The sequence below is a fragment of the Cavia porcellus genome, unplaced genomic scaffold (genome assembly GCF_034190915.1).
Source record: "Cavia porcellus strain 051 isolate PalLab524CR breed Dunkin Hartley unplaced genomic scaffold, mCavPor4.1 scaffold_8, whole genome shotgun sequence".
Lineage (NCBI taxonomy): Eukaryota > Metazoa > Chordata > Mammalia > Rodentia > Caviidae > Cavia > Cavia porcellus.
This window is the reverse complement of record NW_026947491.1, coordinates 2,649,794-2,663,044: the sequence shown is the minus strand read 5'-3', so window position 1 is coordinate 2,663,044 and position 13,251 is coordinate 2,649,794. Positions and strand designations below refer to the sequence as shown.

Sequence of the window (13,251 nt, the reverse complement as noted above, 5' to 3'; positions counted from 1 at the left end):
TGAAAATAATAAAGATTTGCAGAGTGCATATGTAAATCATGTAATAAGAATTCACAACATTGAGGTAGCTCAGTGGTAGTGTTTGCCTAGCATGTGCAAGATTCTGGATTTGATCCCCAAGCCAGTAAAAGAAAAAAGAATTCACAGGATGAAGAGCAACATTTTTAAGAACTTTGATGCACAATCTTCATATTCCTCAAGCCACAATTGAGGAACATATGAAATAGAAATTTATAAACATTCTTGATGGCCCGTAACCCATTCTTATATTTTCCTGTTCACTTGTCCAGCTATTTTAGTGTTTCTCTTAACCAAATTCTTTTTCCTAAAAACACTTCAAATATCCTCAAAAACAAATGCTTGCTCTTGTACACTGTAAGCACCTCAAAAGTCAGATCTATTTCCTGTCATTCCCTGTCCCTGAGCAAAGCATGATCCAAAACAAGCAAATAGTACTGACTGAATGACCCAAGGAATAAACTAAAGAATTTTGTTTGAATGCTCAGAAAAGTATGCGAGAGACATTTTTAATAGTCAAAAGAAATATAAACTGATAAAAATTATTCTATGAAAATTTCAAGAAACGTTTTTAACTAAACTTTAGGATCTTGTGATTTTGAAGACTCAATTTCAAGGAAATATAGTACAAAACAAAAAAGCAGAAGTGGTAGTCAAAACAGACACGATAACAATGAAAAATAAATGATCTAAGCAAAATGTGAGCAAACCAAACACTGCACATTCTAAAGAGAATTATTAATACATGAGTAGCTCAAGAAATAAGTAACATTCTAAACTGTCTAAAATTGTGCCACCTAATGAAGTAGCCTGCAAATTCAGCTGCTGGGTCACACTTGCCACATTTCATGCGCTCCACAGTCACTTCTGACAGCACAGTTGAAAACAAAACAAACATTCTCACCGTACAAATCCTATCAGATAGTGCTGACCTATTTATGCAACAGGCCCAAGTAAAGACGCTAAATGAGCTTCATTCTTCCTCTGATTTTTTTCTGGGAAAAAAACAGTACTCTGCTTTCATATTTAACTATTCGTATTGAATACTAGAGAACTATTCATATCATTTACATGAAATTAAATCAAATAACAGAATAGTCTCCTTCGCAAATAATGAAACCATAGTTTTATTATTTTTACTTGCTTCTTAAAATTATTTTAAAGTGTGACTCCCTAAAAATGTACTGTTTTAGCTAATTTTATATTAATATTTCTTCATATTATTTATTCTTTTCAGGGTTTTGTTTTGTCTTTTGGAAGGGTTGGGTTTTGTTTCGTTGCTATTGTTGTTTGTGACACAGGGTTTTCCAAGTCACTGTTTCCCATGCTGAGCTGGAACATGGGACACTGCGTAGCCCTTCAGAGTGCTGGTGTGTGCATGGGTTCTAACTCACTCACTCTGAAATTCATTCTTGTCTACATAAATAACCCATAAATAACTCAGTATAGTACCAAGACTCCAGTTTTATTCAACAAGAGTAGAAATCGAGTCACAGCTGTTCAAATACAAACACGAGACTTAAAAGACTTAAAAGACAAAAGACATACAATCTTTTTCATATACTACACTACAATAAGAGCTTCTTTGTGAACCAAAAACAGATCTTAGTCACTTCACATACATGCTTTTTAAAATCACTTATCAAAGGCTGTCAAAGTGTTAGACCTCAGCCACCACCATCAGATCACAGAGGAACCATTAGAAACACAAATTCTAATTCTCCACACTATCTCAAATCCAATGAATCAAAAACTCTGGGGAAAGGTCTGGCAATCTGCATCTTAGGTGATTCTGATGGATGTTAAAATGTTAAAGGCGCCTCGCCAGGCATAGTGGCACATTTGCAATCCCAGCACTGAGGCGGCTGAGGGAGGAGAATTGCTGTAAGCTCAAGGCTAGCATGAGCCACAAAGTGAGTTCAAGGCTAGCCTAAACCGCATTGTGTCGCAAAAAGACAAAAAATAACAAAATAAAATAAAATGTCAGAGCCTCTACAAAAGTATTCTAGCAATCATTACACATGAGAAGTTCAACATACATGAGTAAAAACGTTTTGCATTTAACCAATAAATTCAATCACTGTTTTTCCATTTGCTGAATTTCACACTTCAATTTAAATTACTTGAAAATATTGGATTTGAAACAATTTTATCCACCAAAAAACACAAAGCTACAAACTTAATTGTATCTATCGTACCCTTTTTTAAATTAATGTTTTCTTTTAAAAAGTTTATTAGTGCATGATTGCAATACATAAGAACACATTCAATATGGGGTACTAAAATCTCACATCATGATCCTTTTCCATCTCTCCTTCCTATTTTTATTTCTCCCCTTTTATAATTAAACAATTTCTAATTGTGGTAAATTTTTAAACTACCTCTCCATTTATACACCTTAGCCCAAGTGCCTTTTCTATGACAAAGTCCATGCATCTTTTTTGAGTTTTTCCAACAGGGAGACTTTTCTTTTTTGGACAATTTATAGAAGAAACTCCTCTTGTACTAAGGCTATCGATCTACATTTTAACGTGATTTATAACATTATAGTTTACCTTTAAATTAAAAATACTGTAGCAAATAAACAGGAAGATCCATGTACATCACCTTGATTTAGTGTTAACATTTTGACAATTAATTTCAGACAGTATTTAAGGAATAAAACATTATTCGTATAGAGAAAACTCTCAGATTTCCTTTGAGTTTCTCTCTCCTTTTAAGCTTAGTTTTTCATAGTTTTTCTCCAAACTCAAACAGCCAATTATTATTTTTCAAAACTTTTAACATATTGTGGAAAACTTTAAAAAGAAGATAGTCTTACTTATTATCAACTCATGATCTACTTTGTTTCAACTGAAGTCAAACTTTCTCTAAAAAGCCACAATATAAATACTTTAGTTTTTTTTCAGGTCCAAGTGCTTTCATTCCAATCATTCAACTTTGCCTTTACATTGTAAAAGCAGCTGCAGGCCATATGAACTCACATGACTATGTTTCAATAAACTTTATTTACAAAAGCAGACTGCAAGCTAAATAAGCTATAGTTTTTAACTCTCTTTGACTATAACCTGGCTCACTTTGTATTGTTGTCTTATGAATCATTTTATCCCAACTTGATTGACTGGTGGGTTGATTTATTTTTTGGTACTGGGGATCAAACTCATGCTCTTGCACTTACCAGGCAAACAGCTGAGCCTCTGAGCTAAACCCCCCAACTTTAAATATTGCTGTATCTTCTAAAAGATGAGGGCTCTTTTTAAAGACATAACTACAGTATCACTTATACCCTTAAAGAATTAAATATTTTTAAATAACCCAGCATTCAAATGAGACACTGCTGTGTATCAAAATTTTTTAATTTTATAATCTGATAGTCTGTATCAGGAGCTAAATAAAATCCAGACTTTGCAACTAACCGCTTGCTATGTCTTTTAATTTATAGCATCACTGATACTTGAGAGTTGAATTTGCCTCCCAAAGAAAACTTGCATACAATATAACCTTATTTGGAAACAGTCTTTGCAGATGTAATTAAGGATCTCAGGATAAAATCCTCCTCCATTTAAGATAGGGCATAAGTCCAGTAACTGCTATAGCTTGAAGACAAAGGAAGACAAAAACCTGAGAAAAAAACGGGACCACGGAAGGTTCAGGCCAGTTAAAAAGGAAAGCAGCCATTGAAGATATGCTGCCACACACCAAAGCACATCAAAGTTAGCCAGAAGCTGGGAGACACAAGGAAGACAATCACAGCCTTTGAAAGTAATGCACACGTTGCAATTCTTTGATTTTGAATGTCTTCCAGAATGATTAGAGAGTAAATTATTTTAAACCGAGTGCATGGTAACTTTGTGCCCTAAGCACCTAATACCACTAGTGTGATAGAACCTCCTGTGATGATGAAAATATACTCTGTCATACTATCTAGTAAGGCAACCACTCCCTGCATATGGCTGCTGAGCACCTGAAATTTGAATTATTTTAGTTAAATTTCAAAACACGTCCCTTCAAATTTTTATGAAAATAAATTTATTTAAACTTTTATTCCTATAATCACTGTTTTTCTATAGTCAAGAAAAAATAAAAACCAAACAAAAAGATTTTATTGTATGAGAAGCAAATAAGAAGAGATGGAAGATATATCAGGCAAGACTCCTCTCTTGGAGGGATTCATACTGACCAACACTGTCACCAATATCTATAGCAAAGTAGGTTTTGATTTCTTTTTTTAACTTTTATATTTTATTAGTACATGTCTACAGTACATGATGACTGTATTCCTCAAAAGGAGTTGATGCATGTACATATGTTTCAATTATTTTTTTCTTCCTGTTTCTTCCTCCATCTCTTGATACCCTTCCCATGTGCAAAAGATGTATCTTCCTATTAGCTATTATTTTGCTCTTTAAGTTTTGGATTTCTCATATTAAAAAACATGCAATATTTAAGCTTGTGTGTCTGACATTTCAGTGGGGTCAATGAAATTTCTATTTTTAGCTTTTTAAGGAATCTCTACACTAATTTCCACACAGTTGTACTAGTTTACTATGCTAGTTTATTAAATAGAAGAGTTTCAAAAAAATACAAGGGTTTCATTTACCCTGCAGCCTCACCAGCATTTGTTATTGTTTGATTTCTTCATGATAGCTATTTTTCTGCTATAAGATGGAATTTCAGTGTTGCTTTAATACACATTTTGCTAATGGCCAGAAATGCTGGTCATTTTCTCACGTATATTATTGACCACGTATTTGTACTACTCCTTCTGAGAAGTATCTATTCATTTCAGTTGCCTATTTTTTGACTCATTTTTTTATTTGGGGAGGGGTCTAACTTTTTTTAATATAGATTCTAGATATTAGTCCTCTGTACAAAAAGTAGCTGGCAAAATTTTTTCTCATTCTATTGGTTGCCTCTTCACTTTATTGGTAGTTTCCTTTGCTGTGCAGAAACTTTAATTTGGTATGATCTCATTTGTTGATTCTTGATGTCATTTCTTGTACAACTGGGATTATATTCAAAAAGTCCTTGCCTACGCTTATTATCTTCCTTGACATTTTTCCTCTTAGATTCTGCAAGAACATGGAAAAAATAAGTTGTTTGCCCTTTAGTTTCCCAAATCTGGGTATTTCTAATTACATTTGCTCTGAGTTATTTAACATTTCCTTTTCTGTACTTCTTATAATTTAGTAGTTGGAATTATCAGATTGTAGTTCATCTGGGGGGAGAAGGGGCACAAGTGAAACTAGCAAATACATCTGATTTTCTTTTAGTAGTGGTGAGTATCTGCATGCTCAATGCCTAGGTCTTATTAGGACTGGCCTTACAAAATGACGACAGTCTAATTTTGTAATTCCTTCCACAGTTGTACTAGAAACTTTCCCTTATCTACTATTTAGTTGCCTATGGCACACTTCCTACAGGACAGAAGAAATGCTTAATTTTTTTCTTTCCGTTTTTAAAAAGAAATCACTGCTGCATTAAGCATCCTCCACCAAGGTGACAAACCATTTAAGGCACCATTATGACGTTATGTGTTTAACACATATATCTCAAACCACTAGATGCTATCTTGATTAATGCTTAAATTGCCTCATTTTTAGTCAGTTGCAAATTCTTCAAAATTGGATCCTGATTACTTTGACCCTAGTCACTTTTAAAGCTTCTTTATTATCAGATCACAAAATGTTCCAGGCTTATCTTGTACATTCCTTGCTCCAGACATAAAACCAGCCATTCTGTCACATATTTGATTACGTTCAGTAAGAAATTTAGGCACGTTTAAAATTTTAAATTTTTATTTAAATTATCATAGCTATTTGTCATCTGTGTATCATAAATGCTAAGTATCTCATACTTAATTGTAAGAATTAAAAAACTAGTGTTTGGTCTTGAGCATATTTTATTTGTTAACATAGTCATACACAAAGCGAGGCAGATGCTATTTAGTAAATTAAAATTTCCTAAAACGAGTTTTAATAATTCAGAATGGCCACAAAAAATGCATTCATTATATAGCTAGTTATATCATTAGTATACTCATCAGTCACCCATAGTTTCATTCTACAAAGTATATCATTAAATATTTGAAATGGAATGTCTTGTAGTAAATTCAATCAGTTAGAAAGCTTTAACAATTGTTTTGCAATACATTTTTATCAACTACAGATAAAAACATCTGCATTACTAAGATTTTAAATATCTATTACCACATTCTGATTATGAATACAAGAGCAAAATGCTGGTACAGAAATACTATAAATATCAAAATGAATTTAATCTATTAACTATAAGCTACAAACATATTGCTTGCCATTTGAATATAAGCTAAAAAAGACCTGCTGCACACTGTTCACAACAGCCAAGATATAGAATCAACCTAAATATACAGTGCTTAACAAATCAGAGTAATTACAGTTAAAAGCAATTAACTGATTATTTCAAATTTGGCTAGAAAAGAAGATTCACAATAAAAGATAAATACCTCAGGGGATAAACATGCCAATTATACATTGTATGCATGTACTGAAATGTCACACTATACCCCTTAAATAGGTACAATTACTATGAGTCAAATAAAAATGAGACCCTTTACAATACTTTTATAAATATTACAAGATTTTATTGAAGAAAAACTTGTTAGCCATACAACTAAACCAGATTTTAAGGAACTCTACTACACAAATTAAAGTCTTAATTTTTTTAGTAAATGTGTTAGACACATATAAATGGTTAGACTACACAAACCAAGACAGTTTCCAAATGATGTGTTTGGTAATCACTTACCAGTCAAGTTGCACCAAACATAAATCTACTAAAAATTACCAAGGAAGCAGATGCATGCAAAAGATTGTACAGAAGTATGAAATCAGAAGTATATGATTGTATAGAAATATGAAATCACTTGTCAGTTTAGGGTTAAAATTTTGCTTCAGTGTCTTACTGGGGATTGATCTGGAAACACTGAGCTAATCACACACACACACACACACACACACACACACACACACACACACACTTTTTTAATTGTTAGGGTCTCAATAAGTTACCCAGAGTGCCTGAAAACTCAAGAGCCTTCTGCTGCCTCAGCTTCCTACACGCTCAGATGCACAATCACACCTGGCTAAACATATGTATACAATTTGCAAAACACAGGAAAAAGTTCAAGACTAATACAAACAATCCCCACAGAGTCCTCACCCAAATCACGTATGTAATAACATTCATAATGACTCTACCCTGTTGTTTTTCAAAGAAACACATTTACAACATGCTTTTGTTTTCTCTTATTCTGTGTATGTCTATCTGCAAATGTTTTCTGAACCATCTGATGGTAAGATTCAGAGGTAATACTCTTATCACTGTACTGTTCCCTAAAAACAAGAACATTCTCTTAAAGTAATGACATAATTATCAAAGTCAGGACACTAACATTGATACAATTCTACTCTCCAATATACAGGGATTATTCAGATTGTCAAACTGTAACAATAAAATTCTTTATAGCAAAGGAAAATCCTAGAACATCCACTGCACTTATTTGCAGTATCTTTAATAAACAGTTGTTATATCTTTGTCTTTCATAATACTGACATATTTGAGAAGCATTTCTCAGATGTTTAGTAAAATGTCTCAATGTGAGTCTGTCTGGTTTTCTTTACATTATTAGACTCAGGTTTCATACTTTGAGCAGCAATAACAGAAGTAATGGTGGTTCTCAGTATTTTACATTAGAAGTCACTTGTCATTTGTCCTTTACTGAAGATTTAACTCTAATCATGTTGTTACAATCCTGACAGCAATACTTCCCCACTGTAAAGTTATAATTTTCCCTCAATAATTAGTAAGTATCTTGTGAGGATCATTTGAATCTATATAAGTAACACATTACTTTTCAAACTTTCACATCATTAGTTTTTAATATCCATTAATACTTGTATTACCATAATGGTTGCAAAACAGCTTTCTAAATCATTTCCTTCTATGTACATTAGTTGGTATTTTACTATAAGGAGGATCATTCCCTTTTCATCAATTTATAAAGTGAGAAAAAGGAAAAATGGAAGCAGCTTTTGTAAATGGGGAGGGGAAGAGCGATTGAGCGGAGGAGGGTAGGGGGATGGGAAAAAAGGAATCAAATTGTATTATGTACAGGTACAAACTCTGATGAATGTGGTCATTATGTATATCTAAAATGTACCAATACAATCTGACTGAAGAAAAAAATATTTTTCAAGTACTCCTGACTTTCTAGCATATCAATACTTTATAGCACTCTTATAAAAGACAGAGCTACGAAATAAATGTAGATTATGTATATGATATTGTAGATTACAATATAAACTATGTATAAACTGTGAAACACGTCTCACATCTGTTAACTATTTTGATAGAAAATAGGAGGAAGATAAATACAAACTCCACCAACAAAACACAGATACACAGCATGATGTTTTTCCAACAAATGCTACTGCATCCTAATATGCTCTGGAGTTTGTCGTGTATCACAGAAAACCCACTGCACTGCCGGCCTTTAGAGAAGACACTGAAAATGCACTTGCAGCTACTTCAACAACCAAAGTCACCAAAGCAGCAGTTCACTGTACTAATAAACATCTGGAAGTTCACGGTCACTGCCATGAGCACCTGTTGTAATCCTAGAGGACAAAGGCAACTCATATGAATCTCATGAGATCTCCATAAATCTAGTATTAAAATACTACACATTTTTCTTTTCCTGTGTACACATTTTTTGGCAAGCCCTGTATATATTAATACTTCAAATTCTAAGCCAATCACAGTAGTACACACCTGCAATCCCAGTTATAGGCAGGAGTATCACAGGTTTGATACCTTCATAGGGAATTTAGGGAGACTTTGTCTCAAAAAAAGATTTTTTTTTTAAAAAAAAGAGGACTGGACGCATAGCTCAGTGTAGAGCATTTGTCTAGCCAGCATGTGAGGCTCTGAGTTCAATCCTGGATAGAAAAAGTTCAATCCTAGTTTGTTTGTTTTTTTTTTAATGTTTGAACATTACAGTAAGTGACAGTATCTCTTCTATCTCCCCCAACTCTGTATTTAAAATTCCTTCTTCCAATAAGAAATCTGGTTTCCATTATCCATAAAATATTGATATATTTGGGGCTGGGGTATAACTCAGCCGGGTAGCACTTTTTTCTAGCATGTGCAAGCCTCTTGGTTCAATCCCAAGAGCAGCAAACTGTTCTAAAAACTTACTACCTATTTGGAGACAGGAAGGGTCCCAAATGGTTTGCCAACTTCTCAGAGGAAGTTTTATAGAGCAAAATCATGAGGTCCTCTGCTGTGCCCCTGAGTTGTCAATCCTTTAGGAGCTATACCTCAGTGCAAACAGGATTTGCATTTCAGAAAGACCAGATGATGTTCTACAAACTCTCTGTATCTGCCTAGATTAGAAAAACTAAACCTTTCTGACTGAAATTTCTTCTATCCATTTTGTGGATGCTGAAATAGGGGACAAGACATCTATGTTCCTGTCCCTGTAGTACCTTTCAGTGAATGACAAGCAGGTATCACACTGGTCATGTATCAATGAACTGGATAAGGTACAGAGTCTGCAGAAATTGTCCTGCCAAAGAAATTCCCTGACTGAAGGAAGCAAAGAGCCTCAGACCATTCGGCAGTTCATCACAGCCAAAATTAGTCAGCTGAACAAATGTGAGATACTTCCAGAGAAGAGGTGTAGAATTGAGCTTAATTACTGGAAAACTTTTGGAAGTGAATGGAAAACGACTGGTGGACATTAGGATCCAGACAAAAACAGACCAAATGAAGACTTTGATGCAGCCCACCCTAGACACCAGCACCTCTGCCACCAATATGGAGCACCTGAAGACAGAGAACTCAAAATACAAAAACCATGTATGCTCAATAATCAGCTTCTGTTAACATTAAGGATAAAATGTCCAAATCATATTGAACAGGAAGTCCTAGAGAAACAACTGCCAGGCTTCCTGACAGTTCAAAAGGTGAAGGCCCTGCTGTTGTATCTCCTCAAAGTTCCTGTGTCAGCACTTGTACTCTCCTGTAAAAGTCCCCCAATGCCTGGCAGAAAATTAAACTAGAAAATGATCTACAATCATTACAGTTTTATTCTCCACTCTGTGGGGAAGGAGATTGTCTACTAGTATGTGATGGTAACAACCAACTAATAACATTTAGAAATTAGACTACTTATTACGACTGGAGTTTACCAGAAGATGATTTATTGGAACAGTTCTGTCAAAAACTGAGTTTTTACAATTTACCCTAATTACAACAAAAAACGCGATTTGTTGGGAAGAGAGCATTTCCAGATTTGTACATAATAATAATAAAGGTATTACTAATGAAAAAAAGTACCCATTTGTCAAATCCTGATATACATAATTTGGGATTTGCTAACCTTGTCTTCTGAGGAAAAAAGGAAAAACTTACAAACTCAAGGTCAATATTTTTTAAGAGTTATTTTTAATTTTTTTATTCTTAATTTATTTTGAAGAGAATAAAAACAAACAATAAGACAGAATAGAGTCAAAACAAAACAATGAACAGGGTACAGGACTTCAAAACAAGATAAAAAGAAACCAATAATGGCTACCATAATATATCTTATCTTCAAACTTAACTGTCAATACCAGCAGGCATAATAAAATCAAACAAAACCGAACAGAATAAAACATTATATCCACTACTGTCTTTCTGTTGTCTTGTTTTCAACTTTAGGCATTAACTTGTTCAAAAGTTGCATTCTTAACTTATCCTCTTCCTTCCCCCTTCTCCCTTTAACTATGCTATTCATTTGCAATACAAGGAAGGTCAGGTGTTTTTAGTTCACCTTAATGTCTTTCTCTTAATTTCACAGAATGTCTTAACATACATAAAACAGTAACATGATTATAAAATTCAGAACTACAAAGAAAAGTATTATCAGTAACATTACAACTTCCTCCAAAATACATTCCCATTCCCCATGCTTTCCATCCTGCTTGCACTCACTGTCTGTGATTCCTGGTTTATCCTTCTCTTGTCTCATTTGTAGATGTATATATATATTACCTTATACTGTCTTCTTTCTTACAAGAAGGCAGTACAGTACAACTCACCAATGGTGAACTTGACACACTTGCCACAGGCAGGCTCTACCACTGAAAGCTCTAAAATGTTCACCATCAATGTACAGATGATCTCTGCATTTTGCTTGTGGTACTTAACCATGTAACTCTAAAAAACACTGTGCACCAATTCATAGCAATTTTCTTATTCATTTTTATACCTACTCCACTTATATAATCACTCTTCTATGTACCAACACCTAGCTCCTTTCCGTGTTTTACAATTACAAATACAGATATATGACATAGATTTTTTTCTTATATTTCTGAAAGCAAACCATTAGGATGAACTCCGAAAAGCAGACTCATGGGGTCAAAACTTAAATGAATACTGCACACAGTTTTGCTGGACACTGCCAAAGCCCCTTCCAGGACAGCTGCACAGATTTAGCACTCTCACTAGCAATAGACATAAGAAAAACATATCTTAGTGAAAGGTGGAAAACCTGTATGTATTAATCATGAGGCAAAATAACTCATTTTTATAACAGCTTCACTGAAAAATAATACCATATAATTCATTTAAAGTACACAGTTCAAAAGTTTTTAGTACATTCATAGAATTGACCCATCAAATAATTTTAGAACAGTTTATTATCTCTCCCTCAAAAACAAAACAGCACAGAATTTTTATGTTAATGGAACTGGCCCTGGATAACCTCTTATCTACTTTCTGTCTTTATAGAGTCATCTATTTTAAACATTTCCTTCAAATGGAACCAAACAATTATGCATTCTTTTGTGACTGGCTTCTTTCATTCAGCATATTTTCAAGGTTCACCCACGTTACCATGCATTGGTACCTACTTCTTTACAGCTAACACTCCACTGTATAGATATACACTTTATTATCTGTTCATCAGCTGATGGACATTTGAGTGTTTTTATTTTTTACTATAATGAACAATGCTGTCATAAACACGCTCATGTACAAGTTTTTGAATGCACATATTTTCATTCTCTTACACAAATGCTTAGCAGTAGAACTGCTAGGCCTATGGCATACCTCTGAGTAACTCTAGAGGAATGATCACACTATTTTCCAAAGGCACATGACAGCTTATCTTTACAGTACCTTTGTGACGGCTTTCACTAAATAAATGCCCTCCAAAACATGTCTTGCCATGAATGTATGCAGGCATGCCTTCTGCAAACCATAGTGAAGATAATTTAATTACTGAAATAATGTTCTAATCACCTGGCTTTTTTGATCTCACCTGCCTAACTGAACCCATTTATCTCCAGAGAGACTAATTTGCTTCCAAAAGCATCTAGGAAGACAGAGTTAGTGAATACTTAGTTTCCTACCATGAAAAACATGTTTTCCAAGTTATAGTCCAGCTACTGTCTAGAGAAGGAACTTCTTATACTCTTTATTGTCAAAAGCCAGCTTGATGGGAGAGTATTAAAGCAGAGCCAAAAGAATGAAGGAAGAGGAGAAATCCTCACTCCTTCTGGTCCCAGGAATTTGTGAGAATAAGGAACAAGAGGAGGGGTTAGAAAAACACACTGAAATGCTTTAGATGATGAATTCTTCTCTTCCCCTTCCATCCTTCTCTCAAAGGCCACTGGTCAAACTATGCTGTGGGGTTCTGGAGTATCACTGTACCAAACCACTAATTTTTATCACCACCTATCAAGTATGAAAATACTTTTTCTCACAAGCTAATGCATTCTTGCTTATGCTTTCTAATTACTACCAATGTGATAGGGGGAAACTGGCATCACAAATTTTGCACAACCAAATTTTTGCACAACCAAATTTATCATTAACTTTTATTATGCCTGGATTTTGAATCAGAGAAAACCCTTTATTACATCCAAGTTACAAAGAACTCATTCATGTTTTTCTCTCATGTTTGTACACAGTAGTTTCATTCTTTGCATTGAGCTCTCTGGTCCACTTGTAGTTTATTTTTCTTTATGATGTGTGATATGAATTTATTAAAAAGTCCTTTTTATCCTAGTGCTCTACAGTATCAGGTTTACCATCCAGCAAATGTCTACATGTTCATGGACCTATACATCAATTTTTCTATTCAATTCCATTGGTTTAAAAAGCTACTCTGCACAATGAGATTACACAGAGGTATATGCAGTG

At 34.1% G+C, this 13,251-nt stretch overlaps 1 protein-coding gene and 1 pseudogene across 8 annotated transcripts in view; one reads left to right on the top strand and one right to left on the bottom strand.

The window, feature by feature from the left end:
• The window catches only part of Tcf12 (transcription factor 12), a 338,120-nt gene that overhangs the window by 281,801 nt on the left and 43,068 nt on the right, over nt 1-13,251 (bottom strand). The window lies entirely within an intron of this gene.
• Nucleotides 9,285-10,225, top strand: LOC106029098 (tubulin-specific chaperone E-like; annotated as a pseudogene).